A 19,397-nucleotide genomic window follows, 5' to 3' on the forward strand; every position below is an offset into this window, starting at 1 on the left:
TGTTATAAATACAAATATCTAGTACATTCCTTGTTTATTGTCTCCCCGCTTCCCCAGAATGTAAATTTCATGAGGGCATGATTTTTGACTCTTCTGTTCACAGCTGTATACCCAGCATCTAGAACTATACCTGGTACATAGTAGGTGCTCAATAAATATTTGTTGAATGAATGAATGATTGATGCCTGTTTCAGAGAGGAGACAGATCCATGTAGCTGGAAGGATCCCTGACAGTGAGGATCTCAGGCTCATGAAAGGTGGCAGGGAGGATTTCAGAGTTCTAGAAATTATACCCTTCCCTCTTCCTCTCTTCCTCTCAAATATGTATTAAGTTCCACTAAGTGTCAGGCCCCGAGGCGGGCCTGGGCCATGCCTGAAGAGGTCCCAACCCCCCACGGCACGGTTGACCTGAACCCTCACTGGCAGAATAACAGTGAGTCCACCACCCAGTGTGCTGGGACATCTGTTCTGCTTCACACAGGAAAGCGGCTGGTCTCCTCCTGCATCCTCAGAGCTTCCCGAAGAACAGCAGAGGGTGGGGCAGGCCTGCAGTCACCACGAGGGCCCCTCCAGCCCTAGACCCCGGCCAGAACTGACAGAAAAACCCTGCCACCCTCCTGAGGGTGTCACAGAGAAAAACTGCACACTGATGCCACATCAGAGGGCCTTGGGCAGATCAGTGGCTTGGGTCGGAAATGACAGTTTTACTTTTTGGTCTTTTTTTTTTTTTTTGCGGTACACGGGCCTCTCACTGTTGTGGCCTCTCCTGTTGCGGAGCACAGGCTCCAGATGCGCAGGCTCAGCAGCCATGGCTCACGGGCCCAGCCACTCCACGGCATGTGGGATCTTCCCGGACCAGGGCATGAACCCGTGTCCCCTGCATCGGCAGGCGGACTCTCAGCCACTGTGCCACCAGGGAAGCCCTACTTTTTGGTCTTTAATGTCAATATTGTAAAAAAAATAATAATGCACGTTGAAAAAAATTAACTCAGTATCTCATCGCTCCTAACCATTTCTAATTTCCCTGTTTTATTCCAGACCCTTCTCTATATGATGTCCAGGCAGTTGTAACCCTGGCACAGCCTGTGCTCCCATCCTTAACAGCGGGTGGCAATTGGATTTAAGTGGAAAAGCCCTGTTTTCTAGCCATGACCTAGAGGAGAAGTCTATGACCCCTGAGGGGGACAGAAGACCTGCCAGCCAGGCCCTGGTGAGCCCCAGGGCTGGCGGTGCTCTAGACAGTCTCAGCTTATCAGGATGAAGCTGGAAGGAATCAAGCCATGCAGCTATGAAGGGAAGAGTGTTCCAAGCCGGAAGCCGGGGAGAGGCTGGAGCACGACAGCCGTGTCTAGCTCATCGCTTCAAACCCCTGGGGGAAGGGAGAGGCTGGCTGGCCAGGGACCACAGGAGAGTTTCTGCTTCAGAAGCGCTTTCTGAGGCTCACAATACAGATGTCCAGGCCTCACACCTAGAGATTCTGAGGAGGGGCCAGGGCTCCCTTTTTTTTGCTGTTTAAGTCTCACAGGTAAATAGGTTCTCTCATATTTTGCCAAGGGGAGTGTAATCTGTACAATTTGGCCATAACTATCAGAATTTTAAGATCTTATGTCCTTTGACCTAGTAATTTCATTTCCAAGAATTTCCTCTACAGAGATATGCACATATTATTTAAAACGAAGAGGCTACGAGGATAGGCAATGCAGCAATGTTTGTAACAGCAAAGACTACAAACAACCCACGCGTCCAAAAGTGTTCTGCTTTTTCAAACTACGGTCCAGCCTTACAATGAACACTCTGCATCTTTTTGAAAAGACTGAGGAAGGGCTGTGTGAACTGATGTGGAACCATCTCCAAGATTTACTGTGAAGTTAAAAAAGGAAAGAGCAGAACCGTGTGTAGAGTACACTACCCTTTGTACGATCTGAGATTGCATATGCCCACACCATCACAGCCGAAAGCTGGAACAGAGGATGCCTCTGGGAAGGGAACTGGGTGACTGGGAACAGGGGCAGGAGAGGGACTTGCTTTTCAGAGCATTTTTTACCTTTTAAGTTTTGTACCAAGTGCCTGTATATCTACTTAAAAGATAAAAAAGGAAAAGGAGAAGCTCCCCCAGTGAGTCTGATGTTCACAAAGATTAAGAATCAATGTGAGCGAGGCACTGCTGAGACCACCCAGGAGAGAGTGAACCGTCCCATAAAATACAAAAGACTGTTCAGCAGAGGATGGGGACATTTGTCCACGGTAGGAGTGGGTGGGACTGGGGTGGCGCAAGCTAGGAATGGAGGGCTAGTCCCAGGGCCACACAACCAGGTGAAACCGTGGTGTGTGTGAGCCTGGTTCTTACTCTGATCTGACCCAAGAGACAGCAGTTTTCTTTCTCTGGAATCTCACTGCCCTTTGGACTGTGAGCTGTGGTTCCAGCTCCTAGATTCTGACCAGCATCTTTCTTCAAATCTGTCAGTTTTTCTGTCCCAGCCTCTCTCGCTTCCTTTCTGCCCCCTACCCTTCCCGCGTAGCCTGGCTTTGCAGATAAGACCTTATCCAGACATCAGTAGTTTTGACATCCCCTGTGACAATGCTCCCTGGTGTCCCATTCACAGAATTTCCCATTCATTCTCTTTCTCTCTCTTTTGCTGCCTCCAAGTCTTTGCTCATGTCCGTTCCCAGCAACCTTTCTCTCCTCCAGCACATTCTGCCTTAAATTATTAGTTTCTCGAAACAGAGCCTATCAGTCTTCGCAGCACTACCTTTCTTATCTCATCGCTCATCCCAAAGCTTCTTTTCCTCCCACCACGCCCGTCTCGCTTTCTGCAGATCTCTTAGACCCCATCCTGGTGTGCATAGGGCACAAGTCTCTCTCAGGGCACATATTCACAGATATGATGTCCATGTTCACAGTTAACTGTGGCTTCTGCCATCCAGACGGGCTTACCCTGAATAAATACATATTCTAGGATGTGGAAAATATGCAGGACTTAAATGCACAGGCTCTAGATTCAATCTCCCCATGATTAAATTCTTTCTCTGCTAGCTGCACGATTAGACGTGTGACCTTGAGAAAATTACTTAACTTCTCTGGGCCTCATTTTTCTCATCTGTAAAGTGGGGAAAATGACAGCATTTGCCCCATAGGAGGGTAAAAGAAGAAGGTGTAAATAAAGTGCTGACTGTAGGGCCTGGCCCATATCAAGCTCTCCCAAAACAATGGCTATTTTGTTATTTTTACAACAACAAGTGATTTGGCTTTAGAACTGTTTTCTAAACAATGTTCACTTGTTTTATACCTGGACGCTAAACCTATTATATGAACCTAATGTATGGAGACCATATCTTTTTAACCAACATGTGTATTTCTGGCAGATTCGATATGTCATCTCATCTGGTCCTTAAAACAGCTGGGTCCCAGGTGAGGTACGTGGTTTCACTTCACCATTCCTATTGTACAGAGCTGTGGGCACATTAAATAGCTTCTCCAAAGTCACCGCCAATTCTAGCCTATAGATCTCCTACCTCTTTCCATTAAACCACATAGATCAGGCACTGGCAAACCTTTTCTGTAAAGAACCGGATAGTAAATAGTTCACATTTGTGGACCACATACCGTCTCTGTCTCATACCCTGCTTTTCAGTTAGTTTGTTTGTTCTTAAACAACCCTTTAAAAATATAAATTCTTAGCAATAGGCAGGTACAGAAACAGACCATAGGCCACCTTTGGCTTGACAGTTGTAGTTTATCAAGCTCTGATATAGTTTATGCTGATAAATCAATATAAACCTAATGAAATGGATATACTTAAGAAACCTTACCCTTTGTTAACAATAATTGTTAATATTTGTTAAATGTTTACTATGTGTCAAATACTGTTCCAAGTTTTTTACATGTATTAACTTATCCTCTCAGCCACCCTATTTGTAGGTACTGTCGTCAGCCCCGTTTTAGGAATGGGAAAACTGAACACAGGGAGGGTAAGTAACTTTCCCAACGCCGCAGGGCCAGTAAGTAGCCTAGCTAGTGTTCAAATCCAAGCAGTTCAGCACCAGAGCCTGGGCACTGAACCCACCTGATTGTCAGCTGGGGGCACTGACTTGTACAGCGATGTGGGGGAGGGGAGAAAGGGGATGGCAGGAGCTGAGTAAACCCTAGAAGCTCCTGGAATAGATAGGTTTCAGAACCATTCACCCTGAAGCTAAGGAGGCGTGGATACATGCCACCTGTGTTTTATGAAGAATGGCCAGGCTGGAAACCTGTGATGGCTTTCCTTCATGCCACAACAATAGAGGATGTGCATGAGACTGCAGAGGCATCTTGATTTGAGAAAAGCACTTGATTGGATCTCATTAAATTTTAATCATAAACTGAACTCAAAGTAAATTGAAAACTTGTTGACAGAGCACAAACAAAGGGTGAGGATAACTGGCGATGCATCTAGAGAGGGGATATCTTCCAGGGGACGCCTCTGAGGCAAGGATGGATGGGATTTAATGAAGGTGTTATGTCCCTGGAAGAAGACAAATAGCAGAGCAAGAAACAGAGGAAGGGCAGGAGTGAGCAGCCTGAGTAATTAATAAACCACATTACCAGCTCCTAAATGATCAAGGCTTGCTGTTACCAACTGCTTGGATTTTTTTAAAAAAGCATTCTTTGGGTCAACAATAGGGTTGAAGGGTCCTAGAGACACACAGCATGAATATTTCAGGTGGACATATTAATAAATATATAAATTTACAGCTAGGAAGATCCTCAGATGCACTTTGGACCAGATCCTTGCAGTCACAGATTCTCAAGGTCTTACTTCATTCTCCAGGGAGTAATTTTTTTCATAACTGTCCAAAAATTTGGGATTTAAAAAAAATCTTTAAACTCATTAATGTTCTTTGTTTACTGCCCCAACGCATGCAAACTCTCCCAACATTGGTTTGCTTAGTGGAAGTTGGTTTTGAGTGAACTGTGTGGCTCAGGTTCAAATTCCAGTGAGGAAATATTTCCAAGTTTACTTGCAGAATTTCCCAGACAGAGAAGTTCTTCCATTTGGTTTGCCAGAGGATTGGAAGCAGTGGTGAGCCCTGGAGACAAGGGAACATTTACTGGCCCTTGTTCATACCCTGCACAGTACAGCTCACAGCAGGCTGAAGGCGGTGCAGTGTGACCCGACCTGATGTGCGGAAGTTTGCTCTGCAACTCCTCTGAGCTGCTCAACTCAATGACGGGGCTAATGGGAAAGGACTGACTCCACCACGCTGGAAGCTGGTAAAAACCGTTTAGAGAACAACCTCAAACAAGCCCATGGGTTCTCTTGTTTGTTTGTTTTGTTTCAGATAAGGTTTCTCTAAACACACGTTCGTGATTCTTAATTCAGTCCAGACCCCAGAGTGAGGAAAAGAAGGGGCAGAAAGGAAAAAAAATCGGCAGAGGGAGGAGAAGGGATAGAAAGGAAGAAAGGAAAATGGAAGAGAAGCAACGAGAGTGGGAAACCTTGAAGGAAAAGTTTAAAAAACTCGTCCTTTATTGGTGGAGGAGAGAGGCTTGCTTAAACTGTGATTTTTACGTATTACAGTTGGAAGGGAAGGGAAAGAATGAATGCAGGCAAAAGGCAAAAGTGTTACAGGTAAGCTGCTGAACTGGGAAGAATCTGGGCAGACAGCACAGAGGAGGAGGAAGGGAAATCGGAGGTGGGAGGGAGACCTGGGACCCCGCCTGGGAGAGGAAGGAGGAAAAACACTGGAACCATGAGCGCAGGAAAACAGTGAGGTGGGGAAGGGCCAGGTTTCCATTAGCGCTCAGGGAGCTGCCCAGACCCCAGCCAGCCTGCGTCTTCAGGATGAAAGAAGGGGGTCAAGCAGGCCGGGGGCTCCAGTCAGTCCTGAATAGCTTGATCTCAGCTGCTTTACCAGGGAACCACGCCAAACTGGCTCAGCTCTGCGAATCACGAGGGGATGAAAGCCCACCTTCCTCCCTCAGCCAATTTACAACTTCTGGTCCCCAGGAAGGTTTGTGTACACATCTGTACACATGCACACACACACACACACACACACACACACAGAGGCACAGGGTGAGCTTAACACTCAGGCATCGAAGCACATGTGGGCGAGTAGGAGGCCTGCTGGGCAAGAGACGCAAAGAATGTCAAATGTCCGAGGGAGAAGGACAGCCTGGGTTTCAGGAACTAAAAATATCTCGGTGACAATGCACTAGGAGAAACAGGAGAGGCCCAAAGGGAGAGCTTCTTGATTCTAATCCTCAGATGCTTTCTCACGGAAGGCCTGCAGGGTTGTTTTGATAAGGAACTGTGATCAAACATTAGGGGTCATTTCGTTGGATCTGAAAGGAACTTAAAGTTTAATATGGCTCGTCTGTGCTCTTTTTTGTTTTCCCTGCAGCAGTTGCCCGCAATGCATATGTGTTTTGAAAGGCTAATCTAAATTTTCCTGTAGCAGAAAAATGATTAGAATTCAGGATATTTCCGAGATTTCGATTCTTCTAAACGTAGATTTAATTTACACAAACCACCCGCCTAATCGATCTTTCTGAGTGCCTGCAACTATGATTCTGAATTCGTGCAACTATGACTGCCTTCTTCTCTTATTTTCAGAGCATTTGAAAATCACTAACACCTTAATCTTGAGAGAAGCAGGCTTACATATTTTCCATCTTTGCACCCTCCCAAAGTGAGTACCCCCGAGTTAAAAGTCTGCTCCCCAACATGCTTTCACTCCTAGTCAGCCCACCCCAGGCACGGAGCAGAGCAGGGGCTTCTGTCAAGTGCCACCTCATCACAAATGACACCAGATGAGGAATGACTGTGGGTGGCCTTTCTGGATCAAAGCTAGGCTGGCAGCAAATAACAGCCTGATTTCAGATAGTGGTGCATGTTATTTGAAAAGAAAAAAAAATCAGTAACTCATCACAGGTGAAACATCTTGAAATTCCTGTCCTCCCAACCCAGGGTGATAGAGAGAGCCATATAAAAACATGACAGGGGCCATACCAGGGCCTTGATATTCCACAGAAACAGCTGAGCAATACCGAAAGCCGTGAGTCAGTCCATCCCACACAGTCAGGGCCTGTTTGAACTGTATGGAGGGAGAATAACAGCTCAAAAGAAACAATAAGGATTTTTTTTGAAAAGCTTAAGGATTCTGTGTGTCGGTCATCAAATAACGCGTCTGATCCTAGTCATCACCCTTACGTGGTATCTAGACGTGCTTCACAGCTTCCCTTCACCCCCCATTAAAGGCCCCACACACAGTGACTGGTCTAGCCAAGGAGTGGTTTCCAGCTCCTGCTAAGTCAGTAACGTAGCCTTCTGGAGCCAGGCTCGTCTGCCAGCTCTCGGGCCTGCCCTGACTCTGTGGGCAAGTGCACGGACTGGTTCTTCCTGGGTAACCCAAATGGGACATAAATTAATTCAAGAAACACCCTGCTTTCTCCTATTTAACTAGAGCCAAGAATAACACCTAAATTCCAGGCAGCCTCCTGCAGAGCCACGTGGCAGCCCAGCACACCACACCGCCGCTGCTCTCAGCCTCTTACCCAGGCTATGGCTTCACCTTTTGCCTCGAGAGCAGGTAAGTGAAACAAATCAGAGCAGCTTATATGGAAGAAACCCGAGTGCCTACAAGGTGCTTGATAGTATACTGAGTACTAGAGGGTAGAGAAGGATTAAGAAAGGAGTCCTTTTCCTCCAGGGACTAACTATCTCTTAGTAGCAAGAGGTGAGAAGAATGTATTTGAGTAATTAGTAAACAAAACGCACTCTTCTAAGACCACCCATTATGGCTACCCCTCTGGGATTCCCATCACCCCAGCCTTATTTCGTTAGAATTTCGACATAATCTTGTTAGCTCACCACCCCACACACATTTTATTGATGAAGAAATCCAGGCCTAGGGAAACCAAAGTAAATTGCATAAGTCACAGAGCCAGCAAGGAGTGGAGTGAGAACTTGAAACCAAGTTTCTTGTCCTCTGCTTTTATTATTTATTTGGTCTCTTTTTTCCCCCGTTCATCAAAAAATATCCCCCTATGCTAAGAAATCATCTTGAACTTGAAAGTCATAGGACGCTCGATTAGCTTCTAAGATCAAATAATAGCACTTCTGCCCTGCTTTTCCCTAAAGGCTCAGGCCTACTGTCCGTGCCAGCAGATGTCTGGGCCATTTGGGAGGGTGGAGGGCTGTGGGAGAGGAGCGGACAGGGCGCCACAGCCAGCACAGAGCGGAGATGAACTTCCTGGCCCAAGAACGTGGTGTTGATTTTTCTTCCCCCGAGTGAAAAAGGGATCAAGAGAACTTGGGAGTTCTCCCTCCAACTCTGCCACTGACGTGTCTGAGGCTGGAAGCCAATTCCTTAATCTGTGCCATCCCCGGCTCCCTCCCTGGAGAATGGGGCTTGTCTTCTTAATCGAAACTTGTGGGGACACTAAGTACTCAAACACAGGCGTGTGTGTGTGTCTCCACTCCTCAAAGAGTTAATCTTCGCTCGCCCGTCTGAAATACTAAACCACCAGCATTTTCTCACAGCAGAAACGTAGCTGACATTTTCCCAGCCCAAGCTGGTCTCTCTGTACACAAACAAACGAAAGGTGGGGAGAGCCGGGTGGAGGAAAGTAAGGCAGCACATTTCAGTAAAGGAGAAAACTGTTTTGGGAAACAGGTCAAAAAGAAGTAAGGCGCGGCAGGTGACAACTCTGAACAACTTACCTTAGAGCCACCACGGACAAACAGACCGGGCCACGGGGTGATCGCGCTCTCTCCTTCTTGGGTCACTCCACCTTGGGTCGCTCCGGGCCTCCCTCCACCCTCTCCCGGCCCAGGTAAAGCCGGAACAGGCTCCGAAGCAGGAAGTGGAAGTTGTATGCAAATTTCTACCGAGGCTAGGAAGCCTTGGCTCAAAAATCTCCCTGTGGGCAGTGAATCAACAGCCGCTGAGGAGTCACTTTATTTCTTAAAACAGAAACCTCCTTCATTCACTAGAAAAGGCCACTGGCCAATTAGGCTGCATTTTTCTTTTTTAACCACCCAGCTAAGTAACTGCTGAGGAATGTTCCCACTGCCCTGGACCTCAGCGTTGTCGTCGTCCTGGTACCCTGGCCTGAGACGGTGCCTGGGGAGGGGATTGAACTTGGGTGTTAAGATCAGTTATTCATTAGCAGCTCCAGAGGAGGAAACTGGGGGCAGATCGTGGGGAGGAGTATGAAGCAGAAACTTCTTACTGTCTCTAACTGCATTTGCTGCTCTTAATCACAAAGGGAGGACTCACTGTCCATCCCCCTACACACACAAACGTGCACACACACACGCACACACGCCCCCGCACACACCCTGCCCCATCCACACGCATGGAAAAGTGACTAGTTTTGAGAACCACCCCCCGCCCCTGACACACACACACAGCCCTCCTCTGGCTGCATTTTTCACGTACTCAAGTTTATTTCCTTGCCTTTCCTTCTCCTTGCTTAATCAGTGCCTACAGAGTTTATTGCCAAAGGAGATGCTAGAAACAGGATGACCAGGACGGCAGACTGTAATGGGAGCTGTGTTGGCTGCAGCTCTGGAGTCAGAGGGACCTGGGTGTGAACTCAGTTACCCACTGGCCAGCTGGGTGCTGGGCAGGCGCACTGTGTTCCTGGACGCTCTGCCTGCCTGCTGAGTCCCGAGGGTCAGCCCACTCGGCTGGCCACCCCTCTACCCTCGAGCAGGGGACGGGCCCCAGAGAGCCCCTATCCAGACCACCAGGTTCTGTTCAAGTGAGCCATGTGGAGCAGGTTGCTCTATGTTCTGCAAGCAGAGGGAATGCTGCTTGTTTTTAAAACGACATATACAGGGTGTATACATTTTGGTGTATCCTTACAGTGGAATACTACACAGCTGTTAAAAACCATAAATATTTATTTAATGTATATATTTATTTCCACATACAAGGAAAAGTGGCTCTGAGATATTATTCACTGAGAAACATAATCTCATTTTTGCCGATAGATATAACAAATACATGTGTGTGTGTGTATATATATATATATATATATTTATTTATGTTTATTCACCATTGGTTCCAACACCTATCACTCTGCCCAGAACATAGTTGGCAAGTACTACATATCTGCTAAACAACCAAAAATGACAGAAATGTCTGGAAGAATGCATACCAGACTGTTAAGTGGTGATCACCTCTGGGGAAAAGGATTGAGGGGAATGGGTCAGAACAGAGGGCTTTTATCCTATTTATAGTATTGATATAAAATATGTATACTGTACATATGTGTATGTATAGTATACATATGTTGGATTCCTTTTCCAACAAGTGTGTAGTACTTCATTCATTTAAAAAAAGATTTAAAAATTGTACTTATTATCTTGGCCTTGAGCTTTCTGCCTCAAAATTATTATTATAATAATCTTTTTTTAGTTTGGGGAAAATAGCATTTTTTTGCATGTGGAGCAGTTGGTACCAGGATACTTTGAAAAAGCTATCAGTATTAGGAGATGAGAATAGAAAAGACAAGAAGAATGACAAGAGGAGGAAAAAAGAGGGAGATCAAAGAAAGGGCAGGGTGAAGATACTTTTCATTTCTCTTAAATGCCCTTAAATGGATTGGGAAAAGCCTGAAAGATGCTTCTGTCAAGTACTGCCTTTGGAATACAACCCATCAGGAAGAACAAGAGGAATCTTTTTTTCCAATTCTCCCACCAACTGTTTCCCCAGATGTGAGCCTAAGGGCTCTGTGGGGAGATACCAAGCGTTGCAGTGCTGCTTTTAATTGCTGGTAGCTGGGCCTTCCTTCCATCTCAGTTTACCCCGAGCAGAAAGGCAGCACTTGGGGGAAGGAGTTAATGGTTCCTACCTAGGAGCCCTTGCTGGGGCCCCACTGAAAAGCGGCCTGAGGATGTAAACTGTTTAGAGAGGGTGTCCTGAACACAAGAAACTTCCATCTGAACATGCCTGAGGCAGTTACAGTGAAATATGGATGACAGGGAAAGTGTCAGAGAGCCTAGGAAATGAACACCTCCGGTCCCCAGCAGTACCCCCTGGTGTTCTCAGGCTAATACACACACCCTTTTAGCTGGCATCACAGGAGACGAACGCTTATTTAAAAAAATATTTCTTATTTATTTATTTATTCATTTATTTTGGTTGCACCGGGTCTTAGTCATGGCCCGCGGGATCTTCAGTTGCGGTGTGCGTGCAGGATCTAGTTCCCCGACCAGGGATCGAACCCTGGCCCCCTGGATTGGGAGCATGCAGTCTCACCCCCTGGACCACCAGGGAAGTCCCAGGAGAGGAACTCTTCACTGAGGACCTACCATATACTACTTGCTAGTGCATTTAATCCTGCAAACAGTCCTGTGAGATGCACTTACTACTGTCATTCCCACTTTACCTTTGAAGAATCTGAGGCTCAAGACTTAGAGTAACCTCTCCAGGGTCAGCCAGATAGTCTGTGGAGAAGGATTCCTGAACTGTCTCATTTCTAGGTGGGGATGTTTCCTCCCGTTCCTTTGTTGCCCTGCCGTAGTCTGTCCTTCCTTATGTGCTTGGATGGAGCCCACATAACTTGTTTTCTTTGCACAATTCTTGACAACAGCGCTTAATGTGGGTGGGGAAAGGTGTAGGCAATAAAAGGGTGGGGCTGAGACTGTGCGGGTTCCCAAAGTGCAGTGTTTACATATGGGGAAGGCTGCTGTGTGCATAATAGAGCAGTCAAGAGCTGGGCCAGCCCTCTCCCTCTAGTTAAAAGTCTAGGAGGGGAGGATTTGTGCTTGCCAGATTCTAGAGTGGCTCAGTATTCTTGCAAAAGGCATAATTCCATAAAGGTCAGCTTTCCCCACCTCTGTAAACAAAACCGTTTGGACCTAATGCTCAGAACTTGTCATTCTACAGCTTTAATAGATGGAAAGAAAGGAAAAAAGAAAAAAGGAAAAGATTCATTCCTTGGACAAGCCTTGAGTTTCCATTTTTAAATGCTATGATTCTAAGAGCTGAAATGGCAGAGTGAAACTATGACACACCACGAGGAAGAGAAGAAAACTCCTGTCCTGCATTTCCCGGAGGATGGTCTTCACCCAAAGGGTCCCTGGTGTTGGCCAACTCTCCCCATAACTCAGTTCTGGCGTCACTGCTGGAACCTAGGCAGGAAGAGAAGAAACGCCCAGGCTCCCAGTGCCTGGTCCTGCCCTTCTGGCTAACTCCAGTCCCACAGCCTTTAGTGAGCCTCGCCTTATTCCAGACGTGCACTGGGTGCTAGGCACGCAAACTGTAAGATTCTCAACATGTTCTTGTGTCTCTTTCAGAAGCAAAAACTGTGGAGATACAGGCGGTTCGAAATAAACTAGCCACTAGACAAAGCCGTAGAGCCACTGGTTACTTCTCCACTGCTTTGGTGGGCTGCTTCTAGTCCAGAGGGTCAGCCAGACACAGGCAGAAGCCAGAACCCATCACCACCTTTCTCACCCCCCCCCACCCCCGCTGAGCCCCGGGATGCTGCCCCACCGTCCAGGTGGCCCTCCTTCTAGGCGAGTTGCCCGCTAGAACTGTTTCCTGTTCTGTCAGCTGACTCAGTCAGGACCTCACAAATCTAGCAAAGGGGTCCTGGAAACACAAACTCTCACGTGGAAAGGATTACCTCTCAATCCTTTTCTTTTCAAGAGGTTCCTTGAGCCCCGTACAGATTTATTCATCTCCTTCCCCTACAAAGGGCATATTGGGAACAGCAGCTTCTGTCAAGCTACAAAAGCTCTGTCATTCCATTACCCCAGGGCGATGGCGTCTACTCACCTTACATTTGCATACTTAAAGGGGAACACTTTAAAGTTCTGGAAAGGCCAAAGATTATCTGCTCCAAGGTGACTTTCCTCAGAGTGGTCAACTGGACCCAAAGTTGTTGGCAGCATCTCTTGCTACAAAGGGATTAGATCCTAACAGACTGAGCTCCCCATTACCACCAGTACAATAATAACAGCTAACCTCAGCGCTTAAGTGTTCTAAGAACTTCGTGTGCATTTATTTACGCACTTAACTGTTCACAGTACCCCTGTGAGATAGGTACCAGAAGATTAGCTACCATTTATTATCTACTATATGTCAGGTGATTTTCATTATCTGTATAATGGAGTGGAAAATTTTATTCACCAGAATTCCAGACAGCTGCTTTCCAAGAGGGAAAAGCACATTGAGACCAGATTCTACTTCCTGTGGAGGCTGAACACAGCAGGGCAAGTCAGATGAGAGAGGAACGTTTGGAAAGGGATGATGAGAAAGTAGCACGAGCCCCACAGAGGAGGTGGAGGAGACACAGTGTAGTAGTGAGAGAGCAGGAGAGATCCTCTGCCCTTCAAGAAAGTCTGTGATAAATAATCCCATGTTATTCTCCAAGTCTTCTCTGTACTCATTTGTTTGACTTTTGGACATGTATACGGGCAGCTTTATTCAGGTTATATTTAAAAATTAGGATGGTTAGGGCAGAAGAACTAAATAAACATTTCTCCAAAGGAGACATACAGATGGCCAACAGGCACATGAAAAGATGCTCAAATCGCTAATTATTAGAAAAATGCAAATCAAAACTACAATGAGGTGTCACCTCACATGGGTCTGAATGGCCATCCTTAAAAAGTCTATAAATAGGCTTACCTGGTGGCGCAGTGGTTGAGAGTCCGCCTGCCGATGCAGGGGACACGGGTTCGTGCCCCGGTCCGAGAAGATTCCACATGCCGTGGAGCGGCTAGGCCCATGAGCCATGGCCGCTGAGCCTGCACGTCCAGAGCCTGTGCTCCTCAACGGGAGAGGCCACAACAGTGAGAGGCCCGCGTCCCGCAAAAAAAAAAAAAAAAAAAAAAAGTCTATAAATAATAAATGCTGGAGAGGGTGTGGAGAAAAGGGAACCCTCCTACACTGTTGGTGGGAATGTAAATTGGTACAGTCACTATGGAGAACAGTATGGAGGTTCCTTAAAAAAACTAAAAATAGGGACTTCCCTGGTGGTGCAGTGGTTAAGGATCCACCTGCCAATGCAGGGGACACAGGTTCAAGCCCTAGTTCACGAAGATCCCACATGCTGCAGAGCAACTAAGCCCATGCGCCACAACTACTGAGCCTGTGCTCTAAAGCCTGTGAGCCACAACTACTGAGCCCACGAGCCACAACTACTGAAGCCCATGCACCTAGAGCCCGTGCTCCGCAACAAGAGAAGCCACCGCAATGAGAAGCCCACGCACAACAACGAAGAGTAGCCCCCACTCACTGCAACTAGAGAGAGCCTGTGCGCAGCAACAAAGACCCAATGTAGCCATAAATAAATAAATAAATAAATAAACAAAAACTAAAAGGAGAGTTACCATATGATCCAGCAATCTCACTCCTGGGCATATATCTGGAAAAGATGAAAACTAATTTGAAAAGATACATGCACCCCAATGTTCATAACAGCACTTGTAAGCATAACAGTGTAAGCATAACAGTGCTTACAATAGCCAAGACATGGAAGCAAGCTAAGTGTCCATTAACAGATGAATGGATAAAGAAGATGTGGTACATATATACAATGGAATATTACTCAGCCATAAAAAAGAATAAACTAATGCCATTTGCAACAACATGGATGGACCTAGAGATTATCATACTAAGTGAATAAGTCAAAGACAAATATCATGTGATATCACTTATATGTGGAATCTAAAATATGATACAGAAGAACTTATTTACAAAACAGAAACAGACTCATGGACATCAAGACAAGACTTATGGTTACTGAAGGGGAAGGGTGGGGAGGGATAAATTGGGAGTATGGGATTAATGGATGCACACTACCATATATAAAATAAATAAACAACAAGGACTTACTGTATAGCACAGGGAACTATACTGAATATCTTGCAATAAACTATAATGGAAAAGAATAGAAAAAAAGAATATATGTATACATATACATGCATAACCAAATCACTTTGCTGTATACCTGAAACACAATATTGAAAATCAACTATACTTCAATTAAAACAAATTAGGATAGTTACTATTAAAAATGAGAAAATAACAAGTGTCAGGGAGAATGTGGAGAAACTGGAATCCACGTGCACCATTGGTGGAATGTGAAGTGGTGAAGCCTGTGTGAAAAATAGTGTGGCGATTTCTCAAAAAATTAAAAATAGAATTACCATAGGACCCAATAATTCCATTTCTGGGTATATACCCAGAAGAACTGAGGGTCTCAAAGAAACCCTCAAGAAAAGAGAGTCTTGAAGAGAAATCTGTACACCATGTTCATAGTAGCATTATACACGACAGCCAAGGTAGGAGGCAACCCACGTGTCCATCGATGGATGGATGGATAAACAAAATGTGGTATACACATACAATGGAATATTAATCAGCCTTATAAAAGGAAGGAAATTCTGACATGTACTATGACAGGGATGAACCTGGAGGACATTATTCTAAGTGAAATAAGTCAGTCATAAAAGGACAAGTACTGTATGATTCCACTTAGCTGAGGCACCTAGAGCAGTCAAATTCATAGAGACAAAGTAGAATGGTGGCTATCAAAGACTGAGAAGAGGCAGGAACGCAGAATTATTGCTTAATGGGTATAGAGTTTCAGTTTTGCAAGATCAAAAGAGTTCTGGAAATAAATAGTGGTGCTGGTTACACAACAATGTGAATCTACTTAATGCCACTGAAGTGTACACTTAAAAGTGGTTAGGATGGTAAATTTTATGTTATTTCATCACAATTAAAATAAAATAGTCCCCAAAGCAGGGCTGCATGGTGGGTTTTATTTCCCTCGTTTTACAGGTGAGGAAATTAAGGTGCACAGAAGTCAGGCAGCTTGTTAGGGCTGCACAGCTGGGTTTCAGACCAGAGCTGACTCCCTAAGAAAGCCACGCCTCTCCCCTGCACCGGGCTGCCCAGTACCCACCGGGGGCTCAAGGTGGGTGCGGACATATGCTGAGGCCACACAGATTCACCTCCTTCCTGGGCCCTTTACCCTCTCTAGACTGTCCTTTCTCCAGCACCAGTTTTTCTGGTATCCTTATTCTCTCTTCTGCCTTTCCCTCATCTAAAGGTCCTCTCAGCAAAAAACCTGATCCCTCATTTATACCTCAGCTACACGGTGTGAATTTAAATCACTGTGCTACCTCTCTGAGGGGCGCTTGCATTTTAAGCTTCATCACTCTCTGTGAAATGAAACCCTTTGTTCCATGTTCAAGGAATTTCAGGCATCAGGGAGCAAGCAGGAAGGAACTGGAGGGTGCTGGTGGCAGGTAGGACAACTATAACCCAGAGAAATGCATTAAATGGGGGGAATTTGGGTGCAAAGTTAGAAGGCAGATATATTTTATGGACAGACTGATCTTTCAAGGCTCCACAAAGACGTGAAGTATGGGTGCGAGGGAGGTAGGTGGACAGTTCTCGTTAAGCTTTCCCCACTGAGCAAACTGGGCTGCCTGACCTCCAGACTCCAAACTTTTGTTTGTTGTCAGAATCTAGAGGGTTGATTTCCTCAGGGTGTTGTTTCCCTGACAGTTCTCAATGCCTCTTCTCTTCCTGTTACATCGTGAAATTCCAGTCTAAAGCAGCTGGCTGCAGTAGCTGGAGATTTCTGCCCAAAGAGCTGAGCAATCATTCCTTTAGTGTCAAGAATGCATCTCATCTGCTCACTGATGTAGCGTGTTGCGTAGAACCCAAGGTAACTCATGTGGACACAAATGCTTGTCTTCTGGGCACTCACAACCTAAGACTGAGCATTCCCGGTGGTGGGGAAGACACTACACCAACAGCATCCGGGTTGAGAGCCTGGGCTGCAAGTCTGGCTGCTGGACTAGTCTCTCGACCACCTCCTGCCAGCCATGTGACCTCAGGGAAGTTCTTAACCTCTTTGTACCTCGGATTCTTAATCTGGATAATGGGAGACATAAGGTCTCTCTTTCATTGGTGATCAAGGCTCCCAATGCACTGATTCTGGCTGTTGCCTTTGTGTAAAGAAGACATCTCCTTTCCTCCAGGGGCATGAGACCTCTGCCCCAGCACAGGGCTTGGTGGGTGGGGGACCGGGGCTGATTTTGCCTTCTCAGCCGGGCACCAACTGCATAACTGCGTACCGCAGCCCCGAGATTGTTATGGAAGATTAGATAAAATGACCTCTGTGCAGTGTCTGGCATTGTGCTCGATAAATATTAGCTAGTATTATAATAATAACTATCAAATAAATGCATAATTCAATTAGTATACCAAGAGTCAGTTATCAGTCAATACTGTAAAGGAACAAAACTCAACAAAATAGTAGATGATATTAAAATATTCGTATGCAGCAATAAGACATTCTTATGCTAACAATTAAATAAGGGTGTGTTGTATGTTAGAGAATTTACTGCAAATCAGAGAATCCAAACACATGTGAGGATCCAGCTGAGCAAAAACCAAAGGCCTGGGCTTCCCCGGTGGTGCAGTGGTTGAGGGTCCGCTTGCCGATGCAGGGGACACGGGTTCATGCCCCGGTCCGGGAGGATCCCACATGCCGCGGAGCGGCTGGGCCCGTGAGCCATGGCCGCTGAGCCTGCGCGTCCGGAGCCTGTGCTCCACAACGGGAGAGGCCGCAACAGTGAGAGGCCCGCGTACCGCAAAAAACAAAAACAAAAACAAAAAAACCAAAGGCCCAACCACGTACCTCCTGAGGGCTTTTGCCTGCTCTGCTCTGCATTCTGTTCTGGAAACAGAGTGACCACCTTACCTCTCAGGCCACCTGAAAGCTTAGGTATTACAAGCAGACTTGTCTTCACTGGCTCAGCTTGTTGCCTTGATGCTCACACCTTCCTGGCAGGAGAAAAATTATGTATTCTTTTCATTTAAAAGATCTTCCCTTTCAGCTTTGCCTGGCTGGCAGGTTGCATAAACAGGGATAGTGGTGGTTCTACCTGTAAGAAACATGCTCTTAGAACTTCATCTTAAAAACAATAGGCTGGTAAATTTTACTCGTGTGTGTGTGTGTGTGTGTGTGTGTGTGTGTGTGTGTGTGTGTCACAGAGAGAGAGAGAGAGAGAGACAGAGACAGAGACAGAGACAGAGAGAGTTTTAACTTTTAGATTACACCAAAACCCCCAAAACTCCACAACCCTTTTTTTTGGGGGGCCACGCTACGCGGTGGCATGCAGGATCTTAGTTCCCTGATCAGGGATCGAACCCACATCCCCTGCAGTGGAGGCACAGGGTCTTAACCACTGGACTGCCAGGGAAGTCCCTCCACAACCTTTTTTTTCTATAGCTATTCTACCTCTCCTAGTGAGCTCCCATTCCACTAACTTGTGGGGAAAGGACCATATGCTTGCCAGTGAGAGTAATTCAGTCTCCTTCAGTTCTGTCTCTCCTTGGTAATTATTGAACATTTGGCATTTCTCCCTCTTTCTCTTTGGCACAGGGTCTAGACGTAGAGGAGAGCCTGTTGGTCTTCTCATTAGTGAGGGCAGAGCCTCAGGTCCCTGTTGGGCTTTTCTGTTCTCTGTGGAAATAGTCTTTTCCCACTGGGCACCTTGCTCTTATCTGAAGATGGTGACGATGTGAGCATCTTCTAAGTGCTCACCTCGGCGCTCCTGGAGGGTAAGCTGACTTGCTCTTCACCTTCCCCAGGACACTCTCTCAGGGAACTGGACCAAGCTTGGTGCAGCTCAACTCAGTTTGGGTTGTTGATGTCTGAGCGGAGGCTCAGAGTGAACCCTGGTATTCACTCTCTTCTTCTGCCATAGTAGTAGAATCTTTTTTTTTTTTTTTTTTTTTGCAGTACACGGGCCTCTCACCGTTATGGCCTCTCCCGTTGCGGAGCACAGGCTCCGGACGCGCAGGCTTAGCGGCCATGGCTCACGGGCCCAGCCGCTCCGCGGCATGAGGGATCTTCCTGGACCGGGGCACGAACCCGCGTCCCCTGCATCGGCAGGCGGACTCTCAACCACTGCGCCACCAGGGAAGCCCAGTAGTAGAATCTTTTGTTGGGCAAATGGCTCCCCAGAATAAAGACTCTGTTACCCAGCCTTCCTGTCAGTAGGGATGGCCATGCGGACTAGGTTCTGATCCAAGAGAAATGAGAAGTGTCGTATGCCCTTCGAGCAAAGGGGCATGTCTTCCTCTTCTTCCCCTTCTCATTGGCTACAGCGTGGATTTGGTGGTGGGGGTGAGCTGTTGGGGGACCATGTGGTGACAGCAACACCCCAAGGATGGGGGAGCAACAAGAGGAAAGGAGTCTGGGTCCCTGATAACACCGGAACCTATATCCTAGGTATGTAATGTTGTACAAGACTCCTATTGGGCTTTGATTTGATTGTCTTACTGGAAGTTTCACACTAAAATTGTATCTGAAACCATTTTCCCCCCAAGAGCTTTAGGTAGAGGATAGATTTTCCTTGAAGCTT

The 19,397-nt window shown here is 46.4% G+C and overlaps 1 protein-coding gene and 1 long non-coding RNA gene across 6 annotated transcripts in view; one reads left to right on the top strand and one right to left on the bottom strand.

The window, feature by feature from the left end:
- TRAF3IP2 (TRAF3 interacting protein 2) overlaps window positions 1-8,825 on the bottom strand; it is a 41,099-nt gene extending 32,274 nt beyond the window's left edge. For both annotated transcript variants that reach the window (XM_082668526.1, XM_082668525.1), the window contains exon 1: window positions 8,706-8,825. The gene's annotated coding sequence lies outside the window, so the exon portion shown is untranslated. The remainder of the gene's footprint in view (window positions 1-8,705) is intronic.
- Window positions 1-14,907, top strand: part of LOC309831383 — a 32,382-nt gene extending 17,475 nt beyond the window's left edge. Inside the window, exons 2-3 of one of the 4 annotated variants that reach the window (XR_014297579.1) lie at window positions 1,039-7,572; window positions 11,884-14,907. This is a non-coding gene — a long non-coding RNA (uncharacterized lncRNA). Of the gene's footprint in view, window positions 1-1,038 lie in introns of all 4 variants that reach the window. The other 3 variants (XR_014297580.1, XR_014297581.1, XR_014297578.1) reach the window with 3 other exon arrangements.
- The last annotated feature ends 4,490 nt before the right edge of the window (window positions 14,908-19,397 follow it).

The sequence above is a fragment of the Grampus griseus genome (assembly GCF_964374135.1).
Source record: "Grampus griseus genome assembly, chromosome: 13".
Taxonomy (NCBI): Eukaryota; Metazoa; Chordata; class Mammalia; order Artiodactyla; family Delphinidae; genus Grampus; species Grampus griseus.